At 43.9% G+C, this 27797-nt stretch overlaps 1 long non-coding RNA gene across 1 annotated transcript; it reads right to left on the bottom strand.

Annotated features, from left to right (window-relative positions):
* Positions 1-479: 479 nt before the first annotated feature.
* On the bottom strand, positions 480-26372 carry LOC115340869. The gene is made up of 3 exons (XR_003923238.2): positions 26208-26372; positions 26030-26090; positions 480-961 (listed from the first exon to the last, which is right to left on the bottom strand). It is a non-coding gene; the product is annotated as an uncharacterized LOC115340869 (long non-coding RNA).
* Between the last annotated feature and the right edge of the window lie 1425 nt (positions 26373-27797).

The following is a 27797-nucleotide window of genomic DNA, read 5'->3' as shown; positions in this document are numbered from 1 at the left end:
CATTTACATCTAGGGGGTGGGCAAGTGATGCAGTCACGTACTGTATGGTAGTACATGCAAATATATATGCATAATTAGTGTGTAGCTATATGAATTACTTGAAATTTAGAAACGTAAACTGTATGACTGAAAGGGACCAAGTCAGCAAGTCTAATTCCTTGCATTGCAGCTAAGATCATTATGGGATCCTTGCAAAAAACCTTGTTGCATCTTCAAACAGTTTAGGCTGCTTGCTCTGATACTTACCAACAGCCCTCTAAACAGTAGTCTATTTACAGCAGCTCATACACAGAAGCTCTCGGGCCAGCCTTGTCCCTTCCCAAGTAACTGTTGTTCACTGTCCTCCCTGACCTGTTTATGGACAGTGTCAGCATCCCTGTCACCTCCTGGCCTCGGTGTGGCTGAGCATTCGACCTGGTCCCCTCCACCCTCACTCCTCTTTCAGTTCTTGCTCTAGCTATGGGATTGAAACACCCTGATATTTCAGACCAGCTTTCAAAGGGCTCAACACACTGGCATTAATCTGTCCCTGTTTCTACTGAGGATGTCAGAGAGGCTCACTTTTGCTATCTAGTGGTTACTTCACCCTGTTGCTCATCTCAGTCTGGGGCCAGCCAGAACATCCGAGTCTTCATCATCTGGATGCTCATCCATCTGCTCTGGACGTGCACACAGGGCGTGCACGTACCTCCCACGCAGTAGGGAAGCAGCTTTACATTGGGTTTTGTGCAGGATCACTGTGTGTCTGAGCCAACTTTTACCTTTCACACAGCAGTTTAAGAGCGGGGGGTGTGCATGGGCTCTGCCCACCTCCATCGCATCCCACATGTGGGTTTCCTCTGGCTGCATGCGCTTCATGAAAAAGGCATCCCCACACCCCTGCTTTCATCGAGCACCTTTGTGGCGAGTCGGCAGCAGCTCGGCTCCCACTTCACTGGTTTCAGACAGGAGCCCAATGCTTCTGGCAAGACAAAGCCCCCAGCGAGGAGTGGGTAGGTTACATTCCCAAACCTCACCACTCAGCCTCATTTTAAATTAAACTTTAAACTGCAGTACTGAGTGTGACAAATTCAGCATGGAGATCAGTAACAAAAATGGGATCTTTCCCTCTGTATCCCTTAAGCCCTCGCACAGCTCAGTGCCCAGGAACAAGGATCCCTCCTGTGTCAGACACACCACCACCACATGTTTCCATCACAAGAGAAATTTTGGCATTCGTTTGTGTGTTTTCTCCTTCTCTCAACTTTAGAAAAGCAGCTGGAAGTTTTAAACTTCTCACAGAGGACATGAATCCAAAACGACTATTTAGTTGCTTGGTTTTCTTGTTCCTGAGATAGAAAACCATTTCCTCTGCAGACAATTCAGGATTAAGGGTGAGCTTTACCACTGCTACCAAGCAGTGCCCGTGGCCTCGTACCCTCATGCTGCCCTGCGGGCTGGGATCTCTGGCCAGATTGCATCTCCCACCCACCTGAGTGGGACCATGCAGATGTCAAAGGATATCTCCCTCCAGACTGAGAACAGAAATAGCATTTATTTTTCATAATTGTTATAAAGAAGGTCCTAACTAAAGAGATCTTCCATCTAACTTCACAAATAAAAATATTGTTTTAAATACTGTTAACAACATCACCTAGTAGCCATATTGCAGAGCTACTTGTACATTGGGGGTGCAGACAGAAAAGAGTTTTGGCTAACATTTATGCTGAAACATTAAATTCTTATAATAAAATGATCCTCCTTCTGCCTGTTTGTACATTGGTTAACTAATAAATACCCTCTTTGTTTCCTTCCGTCTGTTATATGCTGATAGTTTTGTTAGCTTCCTTCATCTCTTTGTTTATAAAATGAATACAAAGAAATTAGCCAATTCAGGAGTGAGGGAAAGTCCTGCTTTGAGAAAAGAATTACTTGAACTTGACTTTGTGGAAAACAACTTAGCTAAAGAGGAGATGTTGTGAGGAAGCTGGATGGGGTTCTACCAAAGGCTACTTTGATGCTTCTGAAAATTACTGCAGAAAAAGAAAAATGAGATTCTCAGGTTTTATAAGTGCTTTCAGAATTCAGTTTTTGATATCAAGAATACTTCTCAAAACTAAAACGGGTGATGTGCAATTCCTCAGCAGCACTGGGGTGGGAGTGATTTCCACCCTCTGCAGCCACCTACAGCACCTATGACTGCCGCTGGGCTGCAACCCACCTTCCCTCACTCCCTCGCCGCTCCCTCGCCGCCTGCATGCGGGCTGGTGCATCGGGAAGCGTGTGTTTCTCTGTCATCGTTGTCTGAGGTGGAGACCCAGCCCATAGGGACCCGAGGTGGGGCGAGAGCGAGCCTGCCTTGGAGCCTGCATCACTCCCAAAAGCACGCCAATCTCACTGCCAGCCGAGCGAGAAGGAGCTCCATAACCCGACAGAAGATGCACTCACTGCGGTCAATGAAACCCTTCTGAGACTTTGTTCTCATGCTAAGAAGAGGCACAATTTTTGTCTAACAACAGATCTACTTTATCCTGCTGTTTTCTCTCTGGGCTCGGCCCAGCTTCCAGTGAGATCAGCGGTAAAATGTGCTCTTATCCGTAGGAGTAGGATGCTCTGCAGTGCTGCACAAACCATTTGGCTACACTGGCACTCTGCTGCTCAAAAGCTATTTGCAGAGACAGAAAAGATAAGACAAATGTACAGAGGGCTACAAACATAGGTCTAGTTTATAAAAAGCTACAAACCCCAAACTGCTGTTCTTTTCTGCTGGGTGTTGCTCACTATAAAAAAAAAAGATGCCACTTCTTCAGGCATGAGTAAGAAAAGGTGAAAATTCAGGCTTGCAGCTCTTTTCATCAGCAGGTCTCCAACACACCCTTAGGGGTGACCACATGCTGTCACTTGCTTTTAAAACACTACATGTAAGAGCTTCTCTTTTCCCCATCACCAACTCCTGGCAAGAGATTTCCCCTGCTTTCCGTCTTCTGATTTACAGTATGGTCTCAGAGAAATATGCTTTCATTGGCCTATTTTGACAAGACAAATTTGTCGTTCCTGCAGTCATTCTGCACTGCTGCAAATCAGCTGGCAAATCTTTGGATAGATGGCACCCAGGGTAAGCACCTGGGCAGGAATTGTGGGGCTGTGGGCATTTGTGCTGAAACGCTGCAGTCTTCATAATCCTCCTGCAGCTGCAACAACTGAACTGCAAACACCAGAGCCAGAGCGCAGCCTCGTGCTTTGTGCTCTGTCCCTCTCTCTGCTTTGTGTGCATTCATCTCCAGTTGTCCTCCTCTTGAGAAACAAGGTCAAAATCAACACAACAGCTTCAGAGCTACCAGCAGAACCAAGAGCAGTTTTTCCCTACCCTCACCCCTTATCCACTTTATGCCCCTTCTCAAATGGCACTTGATGATTTTATTTTACTAATTATCAGGCTGTTTTCTTTAGAAAAGGTTCTCTATAAATAAAAATTCAAGATAGGAAAAAAGGATTACAGCTTTGTGTTGTTAAAGCAAATTTTATGTTCTCAGCTTTAAATCTTCCAGGTATCTTCTTTCTGACTTGGCTCAGTCAGTAGGTACAAAAGAGGTTGCTGTTTGACTTAGGAACTTGTTTTTACTTGTAGAACAGAAGTCCAGTCCCAAACTGGTAATGGCACTGAGGTAGTGAGTAGGTCTTAAATAAGAGAGTGACAAAAATTATGAATTCTACAAATCCTAAAAATCTTGCCTAGTTTTCTATAACACATACCAGTAGCAGTTTAAAGCCTGCCTGAACTGATCAATTGGTCCACTCCACTAATTTAGAGAAAGTTAAGCAATGACGTAAAAAAGGACATTCTAGAATTTTACCAGTCACAAGGACTGGTAAAAATGATATTCCCATAAAGCCATCCTTAACTGCTCTTTCTACTATTACATTTCACCCTTTGTGTGTAAAATGTGTTGTAAAATGCAGAAGAGGAAAGAGGATACGTTTCTGATATATACATACATATATAGCATTTTGTGTACAAGCGGAGAAATCTTTGCCTAGCAGAATAAATTACAATTATGTTTCATCGCTATAAAAATCAAATAATATAAAGCAATAATTGTGTACAGCCACCCAGGAAGCACAGATACAGAGCAAAGTAAAACTGCTTGAAAACATTCAGGAGCTGTTGGTGTCACAGTGTACGAAATGCCACTTCACTTAGTATGCTACAGTCTACAGCATTAATTACCGAGCTCTGCTTGGGAAAAGCCTTGCAAGAATATAAATTGCATTTTTTTTGCCTACCATGAGAAACAAATAACCCTTATCAAAGATCATTCATTCCCTGTCACATGGCTGCAGTGACTGCTAATAAAAAATAGCAACAAAAATCAAACAATGGAAACCAAGAAAGAATGAATTAGGAGATGTCATGAGCCTTTCCAAAGGAGCTTTTAGCGAAGTCTGAGATCACTCCTATTATGTGTGCTAGGTCAAGAGCATCTAAGCTTGACGATATTTCAGCAAAGGCATCTGCGGATGTTCTCCGCCATGGGCACGCCGGGGTCCCTGGTCGGTCCCCATCCCACGGCAGAGCTGTGGCCGGGCCAGGCAGGCGGCACACGGGCAGCAGGGAGCCAGCACTGGGGCTGCCCACGCAGGCAGGGGGTCAGGGGGAGGGATGAGAAAAGCCCTGTCTGGGGACTTGAAGCACCCCAACTGCATTTCTGAAATACTCCAAGCCACATACTGCATTTTAATAAAAATCACTTGTTTCCTTAAACAAAAGCAAGCACAGCAATCTGCTACACCATTAACACCAACACTTTCCTCCTAACTTCAGGAGATGCATGCCGGCGTAAACTCAGAGTTTTTTCTATTAAACTGCAGATATTTCATCTTAAAATAAAAGAGTTATGCAACTGCATTTTGTACCCTTCTTCAGGACCAACTACTAGACTGACTCCTGTATTACACAGGAGCAAGATGTTCTGTCAAAACTATTAATACCAAATCTTTCAGGAAAAGGTGGACTATTTTGGCAGCAAATACTCATTTCCAGTGGAGAATAGTCCAAAAGGAAGTCAAAGATCCGGACTCTGAACGCAAAACAGGGAGCACTTGTAAACAGTTGAGACATATTTCCATGCTATGGAGGGTGAACCTGGGGTATTTTTTAAGCTTTTTCTTCATTCATGTATAATCTTATAAACAGCAGCCAATTAAAAGCTTAAAACAAACAACATAAGTCTTTTTGAAAAATGTTCCTTACTTAACAATAGCCAAGAGCTGGGCGTTTCTTAAGCAAAAGGAGCTAAGTTACAGCAATCCGCAGGCACTGAGGCTGCTCCTGCTTTTCCCGGGGAGCTGGGACCCTCCTGCCACGCCACGGCCAGGGACTGGGCGCCTGGCTCTGCCATGCCAGCAAACCCACGCTTGTGGCACATCTGTACCAACTGTCCGCACCAGCCTCTGTGCTCCAAATCAGCAGTTTCTCAGGAGCTGAGATGGAGCTGGAGGTTGGGGATAAAGTTATATTGGAAAAAGGGACATCGGCTGAGGTACCACCACCTCAAAGATTTTTCTGAGCAGTTTATGACTCTACCGTGCTTTGGTCATGTATCCTGCAGGGTGAATCAAAGTGGCTCTTTCAGCTCTGGCACCGGCATCCACCTCAGCTATGTCAGGTCATTTCTCCTGGGCTGGGAGAAGTATGGTGCCCCTCTTGATGAAAGGGAGTTCAAGCTGATGAAGTCTCCACAGCCAACACCTAGACTTTGATTTCTACTTTTTCAAGGGGAGAGGGCAGTAGGGTGTCATTGTATTTGAACACAACATCAGACTCAAACAGAGCTCTGTTTGGGGTATGAGCTGTGAGAGAGTTTGGCCAGGCCCCCCTACAGCCAGCCCCTGGCCGTGTCCCCGGTCCCCAGCAGGTGCTTATCTCTCCATGGGGTCTCTCAGCCCATAAGCACACCAAAGCTGGCACAGGGGTTGCAAAATGGTGAGATATTCTGAACACAAAGGAAGGAAGAGAATTTCTGTTGATTTCCTTGCTCTCCAGCATCACTAAAGGCTAACAAATCCTTAGCATGAGGGAAAATAAGCCCAGTGAAAATAGCTTGTTTTCTGCTTGAAGCATCTGTCCATTATCAGGGTATGTCCACCCAGTTGAAGGAACCAGCATGTTGCAGGTAACCACTGCTCATGCAGACACAAAAAGTGGCTGATGCTGGCTGCTGGCTCGGACAAGTTCTTAAAGACAAAATAAACACAAGGATTCTCACTTCTGCATATTGCATCATCAAGTCCCCATGCAAGAAAACCCATGTGAGTTCGTTCTGGAGACTTTTCAATGAACAGAAGTTTTTATGAACTAAACTGAGCAGGATTCACATAAAGCAACCAGAAGCACTCAGCAGAGGCTAAATACAAGTGACTGTGCCCATATCTTACCATTGGATTTGCAGTTCAGCATATTCTATCCCAGCAGCCCCATGTGAAGACCTAATCCAAATTCTTGTGAATGACACCAAAAAATCCAACGAAGCCATCACTAAGGCAACATGAACATCCTCACTAACCCTAAATCATCACTTACGTACCACAACAGCCAAGCACCCTTAACCGCAACAACTTATTTTCCTTCATTTCCACTGTATGGCCGCCCATCAGAAACACAGCTAACTCAATAGCTCTGAAGAGCACAAGGTCACAAAATAGCTCATTGAAGTCATTCTATAGTTTATATTGTCTTACTTCAAATTTGCACTACTGCCTTTAAAAACAGGAAATTTTCTACTGGTTAAAAATATCTCCAACTCTTGTAATTTCAGTCAGGCTTTGACCTTCCTTGCAGATAAACTGAAGGAGGGTTTTTTTTGCTTTTTCTTTTAATTTAATAAAAAACATTCAACTGGAACAAATGCTTTTTATTTTAACAAGTTAAGACACTGAAAATGTAGCATCGTCTCATGTCGTCCCTGTTACACATTTTGATTCCCTCATCAAATTATGGATGCAATATGACCATCCGGAGTCTATGAAACACATAGACATGTGAATTCCCATGCGGGTTTACACTCCACGCTGCAGCCCTGCCGCGCAGTACAGGCATGCCTGCTGCCCCACAGTCCTGCTGGGAGGGACAGCGCTACAGGGCCCCGCTAGAAGTAATGTACCAGTGGCTGATGGTACCACTCTAGTTTTATTTTATTTCTAGACAGTACAATGGAGCTGTGTTTTTATCAGGTCCTGGATGCTTTGGTAATGTCAGCAATATTAATATAACATAAGCTGCAGTGATAGGAAAGGGAAAAGGGGAAAGAAAGGATGCAAGAAGGCAACTTACGAAACTTAAGGAACTTTATCCGTGAAAGCATAACGTCACAGGGAAATGCAGTCACAACCCCCCTGCTGCTACCATGCCTTATGCAGCCGATTTCATGGAGAAGAATGTTCTTACAGACAATAAACAAACGTACAAGGTTATGAAACAAATTTGGCACAGTAAAAAAACAGTCTTTCACATCACTTCTTCCTTACTTATGGGGCAACCCGCAGCCTCTTCCTGTATCTCTGAGGCCTCACCACCTCCCACAAGCCTCCCGTAAGAGACAGGCACAGCACAGCCCTCTCCTGCCCTATCCGGTGCAAATTACGGAGTCCAGCTTGGGGCAGAGGCTCAGCAGAAGAGAAATTCAGAGGGGAGAAAGTCGGTACTTCTCCTTTCCCAGGAAAAAAGTCACAACCCAGACCCACAGATTGCCAGGTCTGCTGAATTTGTTATTCAGATCAGGAACAGTTTGGCTTTTTTCTTGACAAAGCAAGTCCCATTAGCCAATTTTTCAGCGGAACAGGTAAATGGGAAATACATGACAAGGAGGCCTGCATGGGGAAACAGGGTTGGGACCGTGTACAGTTATTTTCTACCTGACGATATTCTCATATAATCTAGTGCATACTACAGGTATAAATTGAATTATGGCTTCACAAACAATGCAGAGAGCCTGCTTGCTAGACATGATTTGAGTGCAGCACTTTTTTAGCATTCCCATTTCCAGCTGATACCCTGCACAGTGCTTTTTCCGCGGTGCTGTGCCTAGCGCATTGCCAGGACTCCGCAGGGAGATTGGCCGCAAATGTATATGCTCCACCAGCAGCACATCCCAGCATCCTTCCACCAGCGGGAAACCTTACATATTCATTAGACCTGAAAACCATTAATTCCAGTGCATGAGTACCACAGGTTTTGAAAAAATGAATCTTCTCAAGTCTCACTATTTAGCAAATTCTTCTCACTATTTGGCTATCTCTTCATCAAACAAAAGCTCTATTCATGCTGTTGACAATCATAATATTTAGTGAAACAGAAGAAAGAAACTGGTAACTAATGAAGTCTTGTTCCATGGGTGGGTGTAAAAGCAATTTCTTTAATTCATTTCGGAGGTCACAGAACCACAGCATTAAAGTTCATTTTACAATGTTTATATAGTTGTGTTGTGTGAAAACCCCTTCTCCTTTTAATTTATCAAGATGTGATTTAGCTGTTTACACTCCTGACCGGTGTGCTGCTGCGGGACCGTGGCAGCAGTGCCTGCGTGGCAGCAGCACGCCAGGGCCGGGCAGAGCGGTGCATTGCCAAGCACATTCCAGTGCCTCTGTGGAGGCTGCCCAGGGGTGCACAAGGAGGTCCTGGTCCCTGAACCCCTCCAGGGCCAATGAGGAGGGTCTCTCAACACAGCAAAAGGGAAAACACATGCCAAGGAGCTTGCAGGGACAGTGTCCATCTCCATCTGCTCTTTTTCCCAGCAGTGGCCAAGGTGGCACCTCCCAGACTTGGGGCATACGCACCAAACATCACTTTGGTACTTAGGAAACTTTTTGATTTCTGTCTCCTTAGCATTAAGGTGCCTGTCCCATCCCCCAGCCTTGCCTCACCAGCAGTCAAAGCCCACACCAGCTCCCCTCTCCTAACCTCGCTGGCTCTCTGACTTAGCTGCACCCATCCATCCCTCCATCTCCCCGTCCCACTCTTCCCCCTGCTCCCCATCCTCTTCTTCTTTACCTCTCCCAGCTCCTCATCTCCTTTGCCGGTTTTCTGTGGCCAGTGTCATTCTCCAGCCCCCTGAGCATCCCTGCAATGTCTGTCTTTTCAACACTTTCATGGTCTGGTGTCTCCACTCCGCTGATGCAGGACAGAAACCAGGGTGACAGTTGTGGCTGGGGACAGATTCAGCAAATGAGAGCAGGAGGGTGGGAGAGGAGAGGGCAGGGTTGAGGTTTGGGAATAAGATATCTGGAATCAGCAGCAGCCACAGAAGTTGCTGCTGAAGAGGAGGCTACCAGCCTCCCGAGCTTACACCTTGTGCTGTTATGTTGAGATAAACCCTAAGGGACCATGGCCAAATCCTGCACTCACCAATGAAACCTCGTTGCAAGGCAGGTGCAAGGCATGCAGATAGTGACACCAATGTGCCTCGTACGTGTTTTGAATCAGGAAACGTCTTCTCTTGCATCGCCTGTTGCACCTCCCTCCTTTGCCAACAGCAGTCAGCACCTAAAACCTTGTCCCAGGGGCTGGACAAGTGCTGGCACTTCACATTATGCCTTACGCTGCTGCATGGACAGTGTTCGCACACGTCTGTGGATTTCCATTCATTGTAATGACAAGGAAAGCCAGAGGTGGACTTCACACTGGGGAGGGGGAAGAAAAGGAGAGGCAGATAATAGGTGCATGAAGCATGTGCAGCAGTGCCACTTCAAGTCATAAGCCCGGTACCAGATGTCTAGAGAAAATGCAGGCACTGAAATCACGAAGCAGTGTGGCTTGGAGGACAAGCTTCCACCCACTCCCAGCAGCCAGTGTTAGGAATGAGGGCTTGGATTTCTGCCACCTGTACCCTTTACTTTCCGTTTTAATTTTGAGTTTCGCAAGTTATTCTTCAAATAAGTTCATTCGGAATTGTGCAATGGGATGTCACAGTTTACCTGCGGCTAGAGACAGGCAGTCTGCATGGCAGAAGATGTGCCGAGAAATGCCGGCTCACCCACCAAGCAGCGTAATTCTGCTGCAGCCCTCATTTGTGCAGCACACGGGTTTTTCTGCTCCAGTCCAAGCTGTCTTCTCCGAGGCTGGGGAAATCTAGCCACCCAAAGGGCATTGGTATCGCAGCCGTCAGCTTCCATGCAACACACCCAGCAAATACAAAGCGGCACTGCATTATCACTTACTAGACCTTTTCACTGTGCTGTGGACATAACACACAGAAAATCAGGAAAAGCGGTGATGCACTGGAACACAGCCTGTGACCATGCAGGGCTTTAAAACTGAATGTACATGGACTTATACACACACACAGTTTCTCATTCAACACCCAGCCTTCTACAGTCGTGCCTTTGTGCCTCCTTTGTGCAGAGCCCACACTGAAGCCTGGCCCATCTCCTCCACCTATGATTTGGGGTTGGAAAGGCAGGGAATTATGACCCAGTGCAGCAAGTGACATGTTGCAGTTTGTTTCTTTGGCTGCTAGCAGGAGAGGAAACATGCACCAAGCACTCTCTCCCTTCCACTCTAGCCAGGGAACTGAGACTAACTCCTGCCTCTGAGCATGCAGATAAAGCCAATGGTCAAAGAGAAGCTTTTAGTCTTTCTACAGAAACCAACCCTTTTGCTGTCACTCCTGACTCCCAGAATCACTGATGCTGCCGGGCACCTCTGGAGGTCTCAACTCCATCCCCCTGCTCAAGCAGGGTCAGCCAGACCAGGTTGCCCAGGACCATGTCCAGCTGGGTTTTGGGTTTTCCAAGGATGGAGACTCCACGACCTCCCTGGGCAGCCTGTGCCAGTGCTTGACCACCCTCGCAATCAAAATACCCCACTAGCTTGTCTGCATCTCCCAAGTGTGAGGTGTTCAAAAACCACATGGTTGTTCCTCCGGGACACCACTGATGTGGTGGTTTATCCAATTTATAAAATGTCAAATTTTTAATCAGAGCTAAAATCTTCCACATTTCCTTCAAATCAGGAATTCTGAGAAAGCCCTCACAAGCTATCTGGGAGCCAGGCAGCGCAGCGAGCAGCTGTGCTGTGACAGCCTGAGCAGAGGAGCTGCCCGAGACACGCAGGTGTTGGAAGCATACCCTAGCATGTTCAGTCTCAAAGCCAAAACCCACGCCAGGAAGCCCAGAAGCCCTGCGAGACAGGCTTAGCAACTCTGTCAGGTTTAGGACACCATCCGAAGAGGCAGAGGCTGTGCCTAGCTAGAGGCAGCACTCCAGGTTTCCTCTCCCACAGCTGCAGACCACAGGAGCAGTGATGTTTATCAGCTCGGGGCAGGCTATATGCTCTAGTGCCTCAGGAACCTGCTTGAGGACTGCCAGACCTCATTGCAGGGAACTCAGGAGCCCTGGGAGGAGCGTGTGGGGGTGAGTGCATGCCCATTATTCTGGTCCCTGGGCATGGAGCCTGGAAACACGGCTGACTGCCAGGGCAGGTGGACCAGAAAGGATGCACTGGCTTCCCAAGCTGCTTATCCTGATTCAGGCAAAGGTCTCCCAGACCTTGCCTGAATTTTATCTGATGCTTATCAAACCAAGTGTATTGTGAGTGAAATAATTCACATTCAGCTAGCCAGCAGTTTCCAAGGCCTGATACCTGAGGTAGGGTCCATTTACCTGTGCTTGCACAAAAGGCCTGTCACAGCCCTGCAGAGAAAGTGTACTTGTTTCCATATGAGATATGCATGTATATATATATATATATATATATATATATATTAGTCCAAAATCACATTGGATTTTTGTCAGCGTTAGTTTGCAGACTCCTGTTGCCCCTGCAAGGAGGTGTTTGGTGGATGACTCATTTCTAAGTTTCCTCCCTCTCCCAGAATAAGCATTTCAAATTGCTTTCCCCAGGTGCCAGTTTACTGTTTTCAGATGTGAATCCTATTTAATTTTTGGCCCACCTTTTCATGGTTTTATTATTCCATTAGTAGGGGAATGCAATGCCTACTGATTATAGCGTGGAAATTAGACTTTATAATCCTTTAAATGTTTGGTTTTAATTATGATTAAAGATGCAGAAGAAGATGAAACTCCAGTCCCTTTGGCCATTCCTTGTGGCTTGATTCATTGCTGTTAATCACTACACACTGTTTACAATTTCTCAGCCAATTTTCAATCAACAAGAAACTGCAAACTGCTCATATAAAAGCCAGTCTGAATTACTTCTGCAAGCGAGATTTCCTCAGATGCCCAGCCAAGCTCAGTCTTACATAACCCAGCTGAGGCTGGTGGATTTATCCTAAGAATGAATTTGAACAAGTGAGTCAAATTCCAGAGACTCTGACAAATCCCCACAATCCGGCATTGCTGGGCACGGGATGGGCTGCCGAGCCTTGGCAGCGTTCGCACACGTGCGGGCAGCTGCCTGTGCTGTCTGTGGCTAGTTAGCAGGGCCACCATTGCTGCTTGCTGTGCCAGACTCAGCACTTTTTCTTCTTTTGGTCTCTCTGCATCCATTTCTGATGCTGCAACTGGCACTGCTGGTGCTGCTGCCCTGTGCCCTCGCAGAGCCCACAAACGGTTGTGCTGCTGACAGCACAGGACAGGAGGGCAACGCGTGCTTCCCCATGTGCCCGGCGTGCAGGCCATCTTCACCACTCTGCCAAAAAAACCCAACCCCAAAACCAGATGCTTGCCTCTGGTAGAATCGACTCTGATAAAACTAGTCTGGTCTCTGTTGCTGCTCACAACTTTTCTCCATACGCTTCCCATTGCCTATCCCAACGTTTGATTTGCAATGGAGAGTAGAGCTACCATATCAACATGACTTTTCAAGATCATTCTTCTTCATCTTGGAAGATGAATCATGGAAGATCCAACATTGCTCATTGGGCTGTTGTTTATAACACAGTTGTCCCCATGGGGTGAATGTTACCAGACATATTTTCAGGGCTTTCTTTTTGAGGACTGGTTTTTTTCTGGCTGTTTTTACAGAGTCTTTGTTCTATGCTTATCTCCTTCCCCCTCTCAGATAAAGGCACACACGCACTCCAAGCCCACATTTACAAACCTGCCCATGAAGAGGCCAGCTGGATCATACCACCCTGCCCACTCTGAAGCAGTCTTCAGGCAAAGTATACAACTCCTTGAGGCTTGCGCTATTCTTTTTTTCATGGGGTCCTTGTGCAGCAATTTTGTTTTCCAAAAGCCTTAGAAGACTGTTTGCCTTCTGTTGGTCTCTCTCATCCTTCTCCATCACCATTTCTGGCTCTCCTTCATCCAAATATGTTTGGGAAGATCTCAGTAGCATGATGGTTTACATCTGGTAGGTATCTAAATGTTTCTCTGCCTCTGCCACATCTGCTTTTCCCATTGCAGCATGTTTACTAGTCTTTTGTATCGATTCCACATTTGCTTTTTGTAGATGTGATAAATTTACCACAATGAATTCATGTAATTTCTGGTCACCATTATCCTAGCTCACATCTTCAGGCATTTTCTAAAATTATTTTAGAGGTGGGAAACAGATAACAACTTCACAATGCATATAACACTATTTAGGAGCCATTCATGAATTAAGACTAATGATTTCAAGTGCCCAGCTCAATCTTCCCTAGAAACTAAGATCTCTAAGTCCATAGTTTGGCAGAGCTGATCATAACATCTCTTCCTCAATAGTCTCAAATCTATTTACAAAATGGTTAATCCAGTTCTAGAGCTTTTCTTCAAAGTAGGTAAATATTATCTCTATCAGAGAGATTATAAAGTTTTAATGAAATCCCTCTTGAGTACAAAGGACATATATGGGGGACAGAGAGATTAAGTAATTAACATGAGATCATGAAACTCATGGAACTTTTTATTCAACTATAAACCCATCCTTTCCTGTTAATAAATGACGAAGTCTACTTTGGATGGATTACTAATTTTGTTAATGAAAAATATCTCCTAGCAAGTCCTAGAATCTTTCATCATCTTTCTTCCTGTCTTGGGGTATTTTATTTCTTTTTTCTGTTTTTGTGTACAGCACCAAAGTATTATGGCACTATCCTACTGCCAAATTCTCTCTTCTTTTACTTGGAAAATAATTGCTATGGTTCTCCACTGCTGCTTGATGGACTTTTACATTAATACCATCACCTTCACCTGATTTTTTGTCTCCTCCGTTAAAGACAGAAAGACCAAAGCACAATTTTAAAAGCTCAAATTTTAATATAATTTAAGCAATGTAAATACAGAGTAACTACACAGTATGGTCATAAGCAAGAACGAAATTTGCCCAATTTTAGGAAATCCAGCTGTTTTGTCCTGTGTAGTCAGTAACAAATGAGAAACAAAAATGCCTTTGTCACGATATCAATAATATTCCACCATTTGAGCATTCAAAAGACCAATCTATTACAGTCCAGTTAGAGCATGTAGAAAGATTTCAATAAATAAAACTGTAAAGGAAATTAAGGGTAGGAGAGAAAAAAAACAAGAATCGGTCACCCCAAAATGTTGAGTTTTTTCATTTCATTTTCATTTCATTGCAGCATTTCTAGGATGTAATGTCTCATTTTATTAATTACAAAGCCAACCTTTTCATCACAAAGCCAACCTAAGCTGGTTCAAAATGGCAATTTCCACTTAGGTATTTACTTCTAAATTATTGTAAGGGAGTAAGTTATTTAAAATGGAAGCACTTTACTTTTGGATTGAGCAATGTAGTTCGTATTAGCCGAAAGTGATCTCTTTCATTTGCTGAAAAATAGGGAAAGGGAAAAAAAACTCATTAAATTGGAAAAGAATTACATTTTCCAGGTGGTGGGGTTTTTGTTTTTCCTTGGGGTGGGAGGGAAGGCAGCAGCTCTGAAACAATAAATCCATTATTCACCAAAATGCTCTAGTCCTGAAACACCTTGTGTCTCTTTCTTTTGTTTTAGGGAGGCCTTTCATGCTGCCTGAAGACACACTTTATTTCTCTCTTACCCTTTTGCAAAGACTGATCCTCTCAGCCCAGATACAGCAACAACCACAGGTGCAGCAGCAATACCTCCAGAGAGCACAATCACCCAACGGGCAGCCCAGCATGCCCACCAAACGTGTGGTTCATCTCCTCCAAAAGCATGTCCGTAGGGTCCGACTGTCAAGACTGTAGGGTCTTGGATCCAACCACAGATCACTCACTGCTTCTGCCTGAGAAGTACACAGGTGGGACAGACCAGACCACCTGGACCTGCCCCCCCCAGCGCCGTCACTCACCACCTCGGTGGTCTGGGGGCTTCAGGCAAATCCTCCAAGGAGTCACTGCCTTCTTCCGTGACAGTCAGTTTATTTCCACTTTCCTGCCCATGGTTTTTCCTCCTTTCCTTCTCCCTCTTAATCCAGATCTTTCCCTCCTAGGAAATTCAGCCACCTCCAGACCCATCCCTGATCCCTTCCGTCCAACAGGGCACCCACCAGCTGACCCTCCCCAAAGCTCAAATTTTACTTTAGGGATTTTTTTTCGGTTTGCCTATAGTAATAGACAACTCTTTTCCCAGAGAGGGGAGGGGGAAGGAAAGGATGGCCAGCTTTCATGCAAGCACAGCATGAGGGGTTTTTTAAATGGGTGCAAGAGTGTCTGCTGAAACCGCATGCGGGTTTCAGCTCTTGCATAAGCAAAACCAGCAACATGTCAGGGCTCTGCGGCCATGTCCACTCCCCAGATGGGGTTTGGCTGCCTGTGCTCACAGGCAGCTCTGATGTGGTGCAGCTGTAACCTGGGATCAGCCTTGGGGAAAGAGCTGTGTGAGAAGGGACTGCAATGAGCCCTCTTGGGACCTCCAGCCCCTCACCTGGGAGCTGCTTGGGTCCCTGCCTGAGCCATGCCACTGCCTGTCTGTCCAACTCCCTTGCTGACTTGGGTTCGGAGATTCAGCATACCGTCTGCTTTAACCCCAGCCAAGCCCTTAGCCCTGCCTGCGCCCAGACAAGCCTCTATAAAATCCTAAAATTCCTACACCAGTCAAGCCAAATTAGGACTCATAGACAAGTCTCCATGGTAACTGTATAAAAACCAATTAGAATCATAGAATCATTTAGGTTGGAAAAGAGCTTTAAGATCATGAGGTCCAGCCATTAACCTAGGACTGCCAAGTCCACCACTAAACCATGTCCCTAAATGCTGCGTCTACACATCTTTTAAATACCTCCAGGGATGGTGACTCAACCTCTTCCCTGAGCAGCCTGTTCCAGTACTTGACAACCCTTTCGGTGAAGAAATTTTTCCTCATATCCAAGCCAAACCTCCCCTGGTGCAACTTGAAGCCAATTCCTCTCCTCCTATGGCTTGTTACTTGGGAGAAGAGACCCACCTGGCTACCACCTCCTTTCAGGTAGTTGTAGAGAGCGGTAAGGTCTCCCCTCAGCCTCCTTTTCTCCAGACTGAACAGCCCCAGTTCCCTCAGCCGCTCCTCATAAGACTTGTGCTCCAGGCCCCTCACCAGCTCTGTTGCCCCTCTCTGGACACAGTCCAGCACCTCAATGTCTTTCTTGTAGTGAGGGGCCCAAAACTGAACACAGTACTGGAGGTGCAGCCTCACCAGTGCCCAGTACAGGGGACAATCACCTCCCTGCTCCTGCTGGTCACACTATTTCTGATGCAGGCCAGGATGCCGTTGGCCTTCTTGGCCACCTGGGCACACTGCTGGCTCATACTCAGCTGGCTGTCGACCAACACCCCCAGGTCCTTCTCCACCTGGCAGTTTTCCAGCCACTCTTCCCCAAGCCTGTAGCGCTGCATGGGGTAATTATTACAGATACCTCTAGCTATGCTTCTATATCTAGAAGCAGCAGCTTGCTTCACTCAGGTTTGTTTAATCCAATCACTAGCATATTAATAATAAGCAAAAGAAAGAAAAAATTCACTGGCAAGGTGGTAGATGCAAACATCCTTCAGGAAAAAATAGCAGGTGGGGAGGAATCACAGCACCGGCATGTGTTTATTTATAAAAATATAAAAGCTTGGAGCAAGTCTTAGCCCCATGTATTTTTTGAAAAGATGCACTCATTACATATCATTACACAACTCACAATTAGAAGAAAAGTGCTTCAAATAATTCCTTCCTTGCATAAGTGACCTATTTCAATCAGTTTATTTACTTGTTGAAAAAGTACCTGTCATCTTAGCACACTTCCTATTGCCCTCTTCTTATAGGAAGCTAAGAATCATGCATGTGTTTCTAAATTAACATGCTGTAATCTGCTAGCTTTTAAAAAAATTCATATACTACATTAGGCCTTATTAGATAAGAAATCTGTCTTCCTCCCACCATGTTCATTCTGCCAGTGAACATCAAGGGACTACAGCATTCCCGACACTTGGTGATAAATCGGGGTTAGACATAAGGAAAGCGGTATTCCGCTGAAACTGCACCAGGAAGTTTAGCCCAGGAGTATCGCATTACTCAGATCAGACACAGCCCAGGAAACTGGGATATAATGTCCTGATTAAAGACAATTCGGGACCTCAGTACCAATTTCCATTTAATGGTATCCAATAACAAGACCCATGAGAAAAACACTTTATGTAACAAGAAATAAATAATCTTCCTGTAGGCTAAAGCAATTCATTTGAGTTGGTAATTAAATTATTTTCTATGTATTGTTTGGCAGAAGGTTTTGGGATACTTGAAATGAACAGCAGCAAACTCCGTTGTTACAGCTCTCGTTGTTTACAAGGCACTTTCTCTCCTAAGTATTGGGAAGCAACAAACAAAAATTAACAAATAATGCCCCAACAGAAACCCAAAGCAGGTTGTGGTACTGGGGAGGAGGCTGAAGCACAGAGAGAAGTTAAGATTATTTCTGGTGGGTTTGGGGTTTTGGTGTGGTTTTTTTTAGTTAAATGGCTGTAATTCTGGGAATCAACGTTAAAAGATTGATATTAACCTCCAAGGCTGTGAAATCCATCCACAACCACTGGCTTCAGCTGGATTTCAGTTCAACGGTCACTCCAGATTTCATGGCTATTCTTGACACTACAAATCACAGGCATGAGGATCTGCATTTCTGAAAAATTAGATCATGTCATCTGACATCTAGCAGCTGGAATTCAGGGGTAATTTTGAAAAGCCACCCCTAGTCAACTTGTGAAAGGTCATGCAGGAACGCAGCGGCAGGAGCTGGGGGCCCTGGATGGCAGGCAATGCTCATAGGCCATTCTCCACGGCCCAGGGTGTGAAAATACAGGCACACAAGTACGTGATGGGAATATGACTGCATAGGATCTCCCACACAAAGGCAAAGTGTGTGCTTCCACTTAGCCACAAATGCCATTTTTAAATCACTCTTCTGACCAAGGTGAAGAAATGGGAACATGCACTGATGGTGTTACTAACTCCTATTGGTACATTTGCAAGCATATATTTGTATTTGAAAAATACCTTGTTTACATTATAAAGAGCACTGCCTTAATGAAGCACTTTCTTAATATATCTCCCTGTACTGACATGTTACTTTAAGCTCTCTCATTTCCTCACTTTAATTACTTTATCTTAAGGAGCTTTGCTTGCATGAATTATATTGGAGCTCTTGACTATAATATTAGTGAACTCAAAGTCTGTGGTTCATAGCTACGCTTTCTCTGGGTATTGGAGCAGCATGTTAGTATCACTGCAATTTGCAGCAACAGACACATGCCATCACCTCTACAGTGCTAAAAGTATTTTTCGATCCCTTCTTATCTCAGCTCCTCTCACCTCCTGCTCTCCTGGCTCTGTAGCAGCAAGCCATGCCCTCCCCAGCAGTGCACTGGGGCAGGGCAGAGCTCCTGGGCGGGAAGGACCAGTAGGTTTGAAGGTCCTGACAAGGACAGTGGATGAGGTATGCTGCGGTCATGGTCCTGCAGCCTTTGGGTAAGGGTTGATGGAGAGAGGTAGTCCCAGCACCTCCAAAATCATCTTGCATTGTGTCTTCCATCCCAGAGGTTGGCAGAAGCACGTAGCAGCAAGAAACAGGCTGGAAGTGGGGAGAGAAGAGAGAACAGAAAAAAGATCCCTGTCACTTTTCCACACACACCTGCCACCCTATTAAACCTCCTGATCCAAATGCTTTCTTCTAATTGAGGAACTCGTTGGTATAAGAACACCTTTCTCTTTTTCTCCTGTTTCTTGTTTTTCTGTTTCTCCTCATATCACTATCACTAAGGACCTGAAGGCTTTCTAACTCTTGTGGGTACAAATCCCACCACTTGGCACAACCAGTGGACTACCCCCACCTGAGGAACTCCAGCTGCTCTGTCTTTTCACAACGGAGTCCTTCCTAGGATGCATTTCACGTACATGGCATCTCACTGTTCTGTAAATACCACTACAATAGCCATTCTAAAAGAAAATTAAGAGGGAAAAGGCTGCAGTATATTTACTAAGAGAGGTACCAGCAGCCAAGGAGCACTTATAATCGGGAAGAATGGGTGTATCAGACTCAAATTATGACCATCACTACACTGGAGAGCTGAATTTTTTTCTGTTTGGTGTAGTTCACTGAGTTAAAGTGTTTCAATGCAGAGCAAACTATTCTGCTAAATTACATGATGCTCTTTGCAAAATTAAAAAACCTAAGAAAATGAGGAAAAAAGATCCTCATCAAAATGTTCATTGATGTGGCAAAACCTATTTTTTTAAAATAAATAAAACCAGTAGTTCAGTGGAGAATTATTTATTATCTCTAATACTCGCCCTCCTACTGCTGCTATCACCAAGTGCAAATACAGGTAGGTATATAAGAGGAAATTGGCTCCCATTTTATGATGGGACAACAGCTGTTAAAGTTTTTCAGTGATGTTCTAATGCACAAAATGCACAGGCTTCTGTTTCACCACTTATAAAACAACAAAGGTGTAATTAATATATTCCAACTGTATATTTGCAAAGGTATAACTAAGGCAGAGAAATGTACTTAATTCACACAAAATCTGGACAGAGCGTTTTCATTCTTACCAGTAGTTAATTAAATATAAATCAGGCCATTAAAGGAACTGCCAGCCCATTCTACCCTGGCCATGTTCTGTTTCTTTTTAAATATTTGAAAGTCAACGTTCTCCTTAAAAGACTTTTTTTTAAGAAACAAAAGGCAAAGTCTAATTTCTTAGCTGTCTTGACATGGTGATGACAGCTCCATAAACCTATGTAATTATAGAAAATTGAGTTCTGATGTTTGATCCTGAACATATCGTTGCAAAGAAATATTATGGAACAATTTTTGAAAGCTCACTTGCAGTGGCTGGTGGACACATATTTATCATGCTGTTGTGTCACAAGCCACCAAAGATCAAACCCAAGGATATTCCCCGGGGCTGTCATTCAGAGGGGTAGTCCAGACCACCCCCTTGTTAAATGAGCCTTTGAACTGCACAGACACATATGCCATTGCACATGGAAACCCTCCCTGGCAAATCTGGGTTTATAGCCTGTGCACTTCCACAGCCATCAGCAAACAGGTTGGTGCTGCAATACATGGTAATGGCTGGAGAAGTACCCCTCTGGGTACATAATGCAGTAGGATGCATCCCAGTAAACACAGGCAAGTGCATAAAATGTGAGTTGATTTCCAATTTGGGCAAACCTCTGTTTTGATCAAAACGAAATTCATATGAATAATTTACTACTCTAGAGATGTATAAAATGATAGCCTTTATTCCCATAGTGTTTAAGAAAACCTAATTTCTTTTAACACAAAAAATCAGGGAGTTAATTGAACCTATCCTTCACTCCACAGTGAAAGTTATAACAGACCTTAATGTTAAATAAATGTACTGAGAATTGCCAATCTTTGATTTTGGGCAGCTCTCCTCTTGTAATTAAATTGTGTCTTAACATAATCTGGTTACTTTTTGCCTCTTACTGAGATTTTAAGGACAACAAACACCCCTTCAATAATAGGGTTGCAGTGCTGGATCCATTTCACTCACAGAATTAGGCAAAATCCTGTTTTGGCTGGCAGTGATGGGGTTCCTAACCTTCCTCCTCCTTCTCCGCATGCCGAGAGCACTGCCAGGGCCATGCCAGCGCTGCCTGCAGATGCCCGGTGCTGGCGGGCAGCACTGCTGAGGTCAGCGTTATTTCTGAGGTCCATCCTCAGAGTCTGGAGAAAGTCATTTCCACCCGACGCTCCTTCAGAAGCATCTTCTGAAGAGTAAGTGCACAGCATGCAGCATTGAGGAGATGGAGGAGAGCCACTGCAGTGCCAAAATATTACAGACTGACCTGCTAAGTGGATGTGAAAGATACCTGCCAGGAGATTTAGATCTCCAGAGGCTGCCCTAAAATGAACTTGAGAGCACTTTCTGCAGTACTTTAATACTAAAAGGATTTATACTTTTGTTTAAAAAAATCCTTCCGCATGAAAAATCCCCAGTGCCTTAGCAACTGCATGTCAAGAAACCATCCTCCAGCTCCTAGGTCTCAGCCTCATTGCTGAGAAAGGAGTTTGCAGGAATCCAGAGTCAATAATCCCAGCACAAAATGGGGTTGGTTTGCTTTTTCCGGGGAGGAAGAAGAAGCATTTCAGGAGGAGAAGAGTAGTACTGGAAAGCAACAATAGATGCCATTTTAAGCAGAATTCAAAGGAATAAATAACATAAACACTAAGCAGATTACCTACATTGGTGGAGGTAGATGAGGAAGGTTTGTATGAACACAGTAAATGGAATACACCATCATACAAACACTTTTCCCTCAGATGTTAAAAATAGTGAATATAAGTACAGTCCCTTCATGGCAACAGGAACTGTATATGCTCTGTGTTTCTGACAATCCAACAGACATACAGAATCCTGAACCAGCACGGATCTTTGCCGTTATACTTTTCCACTCCGTCTGCCCTTCCTTCCCCCACCACAGATATTTGGTGAGGTATTGTGTGGCACAGAAAATAGCCCAAACTTCCCGCTAGCAGAGACCAGGCTTTCTGAACAAACCTCTCCTTTGGCCCCATCTCACGGTCCCCATCCCTGGTGCTGCCAGCTCTTGCCTTGCTACCACAGTTTGCAGACGGAGGGGGGGCTTCCAGGGGCTATAGCTACAACAGCCATTTTATATTAAATCCTGAAGGTGCCTGCAGAGCATCCCTCAAGCCATATGAATATAATCATGCTCCTACAGAATGCAATGGCTTTTAAATCATTCAGTGGGCTCCCAGGGTAAATGCCTCCACCCTGGATTGCACGAGGACTGCCATGCACCATGCTGTGTTTATAGCAGTGCTGGGGTGAGAGAGGAGACTCCTCATTGGCAGCACCCTGCACACACCATTCCTCCAAAACAGCACTGATCAAGCAAGGATATACTCATTTTTTTAGCTAAAAGATACATTAATCCATTGCTCCACTGGTTATGGCTATTCCTATTTCTCAGCTAGCCATTATGTTTTCATCAGGAGATTCACCACATTCACCTTCCTTGTGTCAGCCACTGCTCAGGTCATCCTCGTGTCTGCCGTGGCCAGTCCAGGCTTGGGACTGAATGTATCACTTCTCTACAGACACAGTTCACATGAATCCTGTATTTTTAAAAGGCATCAGGGATTCCAGAGAAACCAACAAGATCTCTGCTTCAGCACAGATTTCCTCTTTTAATTGAGATTGAACAAAACTTTCTTCTCTCAGAGGCAGTAGTAGACACAACAGCAGAAAAATCTACCTTTGTCAAGGAAAGAAAGGTCACCAGTCCAGACCTGCACCCCTGCAAGAACTGCCAGGCACAAAGACCAACTGCCATACGATTGTGATAGGCCCCAGTGTCTCCTTCAAAACTGTGGTTTACATGATCAGGTAAAAGAAATACAGTATAATTAGGGAGGAAGGGATAGGGCAAAGAAAAAAAAACTGGTAAAATAAGGTTTTAAAGAAGAGAAGAAGGTGGCAGCTTCCATTGTCAGTTCAAAGCTTCCCTGTAAGACTATTTACCTACCTTATGTAAAAGACATCTATAAGTTCAAAAGTTTCCACAAAGATCCCTACAAATCTAATTCTTGCCTAGTTGCAGAAGCAGTTTAAAGCTTCTTTCAGTCTGTTCATTTCCCTGAACTAGATCCATATTAAAAGCAATCCCTCCAAAGAAAAAGAAAACCCAAGTACCTATTAAATCTATTCCTTCCTATAAATCTCTGTATCTATACCAGGTGTCCTCAGCTTCTATAATCCCTGTACTTCAGCCTGGCATTCAAGAATTTTTTAAACGGCAACTTCCTAAGAGATTAAATGCAGATTTATCTTTTGGCCTATATTCCTCTTTGCAGAAATGATAAGTTTCTGACGCTCTCTTGAGGGTGAACAGAGGTCAAAGCAATTGTAACTGATTCTGTGCACATTTAACTCATACGAAGACTCTTCTCTAGTATTTGCTAACTGTATGCACTGATACCCTCTGTAAGTCACCAGAAGAAAAGCTACCTTACCTCTTAAATCTATTGAACCAGGCAACCTTGTCTCCCTGCGCAGGATGGTTTCCAGTGCTGTGCAGTGCAGCAGCTGCAGGTGACCAGCAGCATACCATACCTCAGCATACCTGCCCAGGGATCATCCCGGCAGAGCTGCCGCCCTTGCTTTTGCTTAGCACCTAGCGGTAATCTATCTTGCTATAAAAACTCCTCAGTTTATTGTGCAGAGGCATTTTTACCTAGTCTGTTGGCTAATCTTCTAAAAAAAATGGCCATTGTGGAGTTGGCAATAACTTGGAACAGCTTTTTAACTGCAAACGACATTGTAGAAATTAAACAGTTTACGCCCCCTTAAAAATTCCTGATTCTTCCATGCTAAATATTCTTATATTTATTGTTCTCAGATTCTAATGTGATACTTGATTCTTTGAAATTGCCTGGACAAAACCAATGTCAGAGTAGTTCAACTCAATGCTCTTTTCTCACAAATAAATAACATTTAGATATTTGCCACTTCATTCACCCAGTAGATCCAGGGAACTGTAAACAACAAATTATTTTAGAACACTGCACAACTGCTATTATTTTGTCTCATCAGTCCTCATACAAATTAAATTGTCCTTATACCAATTGAATTGTCCTTATCCTGAGCGGCAAGCTTTAAAAACTTGGGCTGCTGTATACTTAAAAATATAGATATTTTTTTAATCAGCCATGACATACCCAGCAGTGTCTGTCTGCTGGCATGGAGGAAGCTGCCTAGCAACAATGCAAAAAAATCCTCCAATAACCCCCAGTGGATCACAAAGAGTCTTTTAAAAATGGTAATCTCTCTCATAGAAAAGTAAAGATGGTTTCAATTAAGGACAGTAATTCTCAACTTTTTATTTATATGCAGTGAACTAAAATAACATTCGTAAAGTGTAAATACAATGTGAAAAGGCCATGCATAATTACTTAAAGCTTTAATTTGCAGTACATAATTTGCCATTCACATCTGTAAGCCTTTTGTTTTGCTTAATGGCAAAAACATTCCAGCTAGGTCAGACCTACACTGGAGTTTATACAAGGTAGAAATCTCATCAAATAGGGCTGGAACAGGCTCAAGGAGTCATTTAGTCCAACCCTAAGCACCAAGTCAGGATAAATTATATATAAACCATTCCTGATCAATAACACATTACCTGTTTTCCAAAACCTCCAAACCCAAACAGCAGACAACCTCCCTTGGCATTCTGCTCAGTTGCCCGGCTCTCCCAACATTTTCTAATTGTTGGGAAATCTCTAACCTAAATGTCCCTTGCTCCAATCCTGCTTCTGTGATGGAGCAGACATAAAGAACAATGCACATTTTTTTAGCAATTTCTGACGTACTTGAAAATGGCTATCATGTGTCAGTCTTCTGTTGAGTAAATAACTCCAGCTTTTCTCAGGCTTTCCTTATATAGCTCATACAGCTTTACTGAATTGCTTCCTGTTTCTTTTGGATTATTTCTCCAACTCCTTATACTCCCTCTTGCCTTGCACGTTGAATAAATGCACTCTCCCAATCCAAGTCAGCAGTGGTAGCTCTAGGTCTGCGGCCATCGTTTCTCTAGGCATTGCAGGACACAGATGACATTTCTTTTTCCTTTCCTGTCCTCCTCTGGGTTCACCTCCCTTTTGTTGCTGACGCTGTTCATGTCACTCATCAATCACCACCGCTTCTTGGCAGATGGACTGCTGGGGTCCAGATGGGACATGTCCCTCCCACCTCAGCCCAAAACAAAGCACCAGGAGACCATGACGGTCCTCGGCCACCCTCAGCAGTGACGGCTGCGGGCAGGAGCACCCAAAAACCCTACAACTTGGCCCATGTTGATCGTAAGGGAAAATGCACCGTCTCTCTTTCAAATTAATTTTTTTTTCCCCAGAGGACTAACTCATTAAAGAATCACAATTGAACACCTTTAGGGATTGCATCCTGGTCAAAACAAAGTCCCTAGTCCTTTCTCAGGAACAATGAATCACTTTTTTGTGATGAAACAATAAAAGGACTCAAAGTCATCCAGTGGATTAGCATAAACATTTATCCTAACTTGGCAGAGCTACAAGCAATGAGGAAAGGAGTCCAAGAAAGGAATAAATAATAGATAACCTCAGTACCTGGGGTCAAAACACTGGGAAAATATTCCCTGCACTACATAAGCTGTGAAACCCAGTCTTTTGAAATATACACTTCCAAATTCAGAGTGAAATGCCAAAGGAGCAACAAAATGCTGTTGACCAGACATTTGCATTTTGTTGATATTTTTAACAATTACCTGACAACAGTTAATTCAGTGCTTTGAAGAGGGGTATCACTGTGTAATGCCTTGCTATTGGCATAATTATGAATGGACTTCACTGTTGAGTTTGGTAAATCAGAGTCCTTCTAGCCCCTACACAGCATGTGCATAGCTACTCTGCAGCTGCAAAGTCTGCATTATCACATGAGAAATTAACTTTCTTATATATATCCTAATTTATCAGGGATTCTTCCAAAACACGCAGAATACATGAATATATACATGAATATATATATTTTTGGTCACATTAGGTAGTCAGTTTTCACAAAAAAAAAACACTAGCATTTTTATTTTTCATCAGTTTTCCTTTTTAATTATTAGTGTGACTGATTTCTTACCTTATTAGTTTTTATTCCTCTGTTCTTCTTGCTAAGAGTGGGGTTTTGACTGTGGCACATTCTAGAAGCAACGAAAAAATGCGATCATTCTCAAAGGTCTGTCAAATGCTCTGCAATTCATATTAATCAATCAAGTCCAAACCTTTAAATTTGACTACAAAAGGCAAAACTTTCCTACCTGTCCCTCTCATTTCTCCTCTTCAGGTGACTATGTCTTGGTGTGTTAACTTTCAGCCTGTTCCTGCTAGCTTCTTTGTATTAACCAAAGTGGATATTTTGGTTTTTTAAGACAGCTTAAGCAATGGGTTGCAGACACAGTTCTTGTGTCTGCATATTTATTACGGCAAGGGGAAGCTGTATACTCAGGGGCATTCCTTTTGTTGCTGGCAACATAATAACATTTGCTTAATTGTGTTTTATTAATGTTAATATACCCAGAGGCTCAGACTCTGCCCGCACATTTTTGTAAATTGAATTAAAGGAAAAATGAATCAGAGTTAAAAGACAGCTGATTAATTTTATTCACTTGCTTAAGGGGATTTAAGCCAAATGGTCTCCACATCTATTTTTCTTTAGAGAACAGACTTTATAGCCACAGGGCTAAGAGAAACTTGTCAGTAAGCCATTTTCATTGCCATGTGTCAAGGAGAGCTATTTAAAGTATTAAAAGGAGTGGACATTAGGGAGAGGTGCTCACCCCCTGCTCCATACAAACGTCAAGGTTATACAGACACAGTCTTTCCTGCCTGCTGCCAAGATCAGAGGGTTTTCATAAAGCATTTTTTAATGAAGCTTTCAGAACACCCCCTGGAGCCTGCTGCTCGAGACAGGCAAGGACACAGGCACAGCACAAACCTGCTAAAAAGGGACATTTCAATCCACAGAAAATCCACCTTATTAGCAGGTCTGCCTCAACACATACTGTAATTTAAAGGCCATTATTGCACTATTTAATAGGCTTTCAGCTAGTCACAGTAGAAATTAGTTCTTGAGACAGATTCCTTATTTGGAAATAAACATAATTCGTTAGAGAACCCTCCACTGGATGTATATTTATACAAAGCCTGGGCTGAAATATCAGCATGAATACAGGGCTGTTCAGGACGAAACCCACTCTATTTACCAGTTATTCAGAAGGGTCTGGTCTGAAGTGACTCTGTATACAAATGTGTCGGGCATTTCTGGCAACCCTCCTTTGAATGATTTCTTCACAACTTCTTATTCAAAACTGGCAAGTCAGAAAAGATAGCAAGGCAATAATCTCAAAGAAACAAGGATGTTTAAAATGCATGCAAAAGTGGGTGGCTCGAGCCCCTCTGTGTAAGCGGAAGGCACAGCAGAGGTCCCTCATCATGACTGGGACATCATGTCAGGATCAGGATCTGAACATTTTTCCATCTGTTTTGTCAGCGAGGGAGTTGGGAAGGAAAAAGTCTAGTCTCTAAAGGAAAGATTTCTACTCTCCTAGGTCCCATTGCCATGCGATGGGCTGGAGAAGGCTCCCAGTCAGCATAGACCATCTCCACCCACATGGCCATGGCCAACGCTCTCTGTAAGTACCACTCAGGTCACCTTGCACTTCCCCTCCTGCTTAATCCTGGCACCTCAGACGGTTCCCACCCCCTCTTCCCACAGCTAATGACATATGGATAATGAAAATGACCCAGGAGGAAGAAATGTAGGATTTCTGAGAGTAAAGGAAAGTATTATTAAGCTCTCCAAATAACCTGTGAGCCTTTTTTGCAGGCTTTTTCACATCCTGTGTTCC

The sequence above is a fragment of the Aquila chrysaetos genome, chromosome 4, assembly GCF_900496995.4.
Source record: "Aquila chrysaetos chrysaetos chromosome 4, bAquChr1.4, whole genome shotgun sequence".
Taxonomy (NCBI): Eukaryota; Metazoa; Chordata; class Aves; order Accipitriformes; family Accipitridae; genus Aquila; species Aquila chrysaetos.
This window is presented reverse-complemented; position numbering and strand designations above follow the sequence as displayed.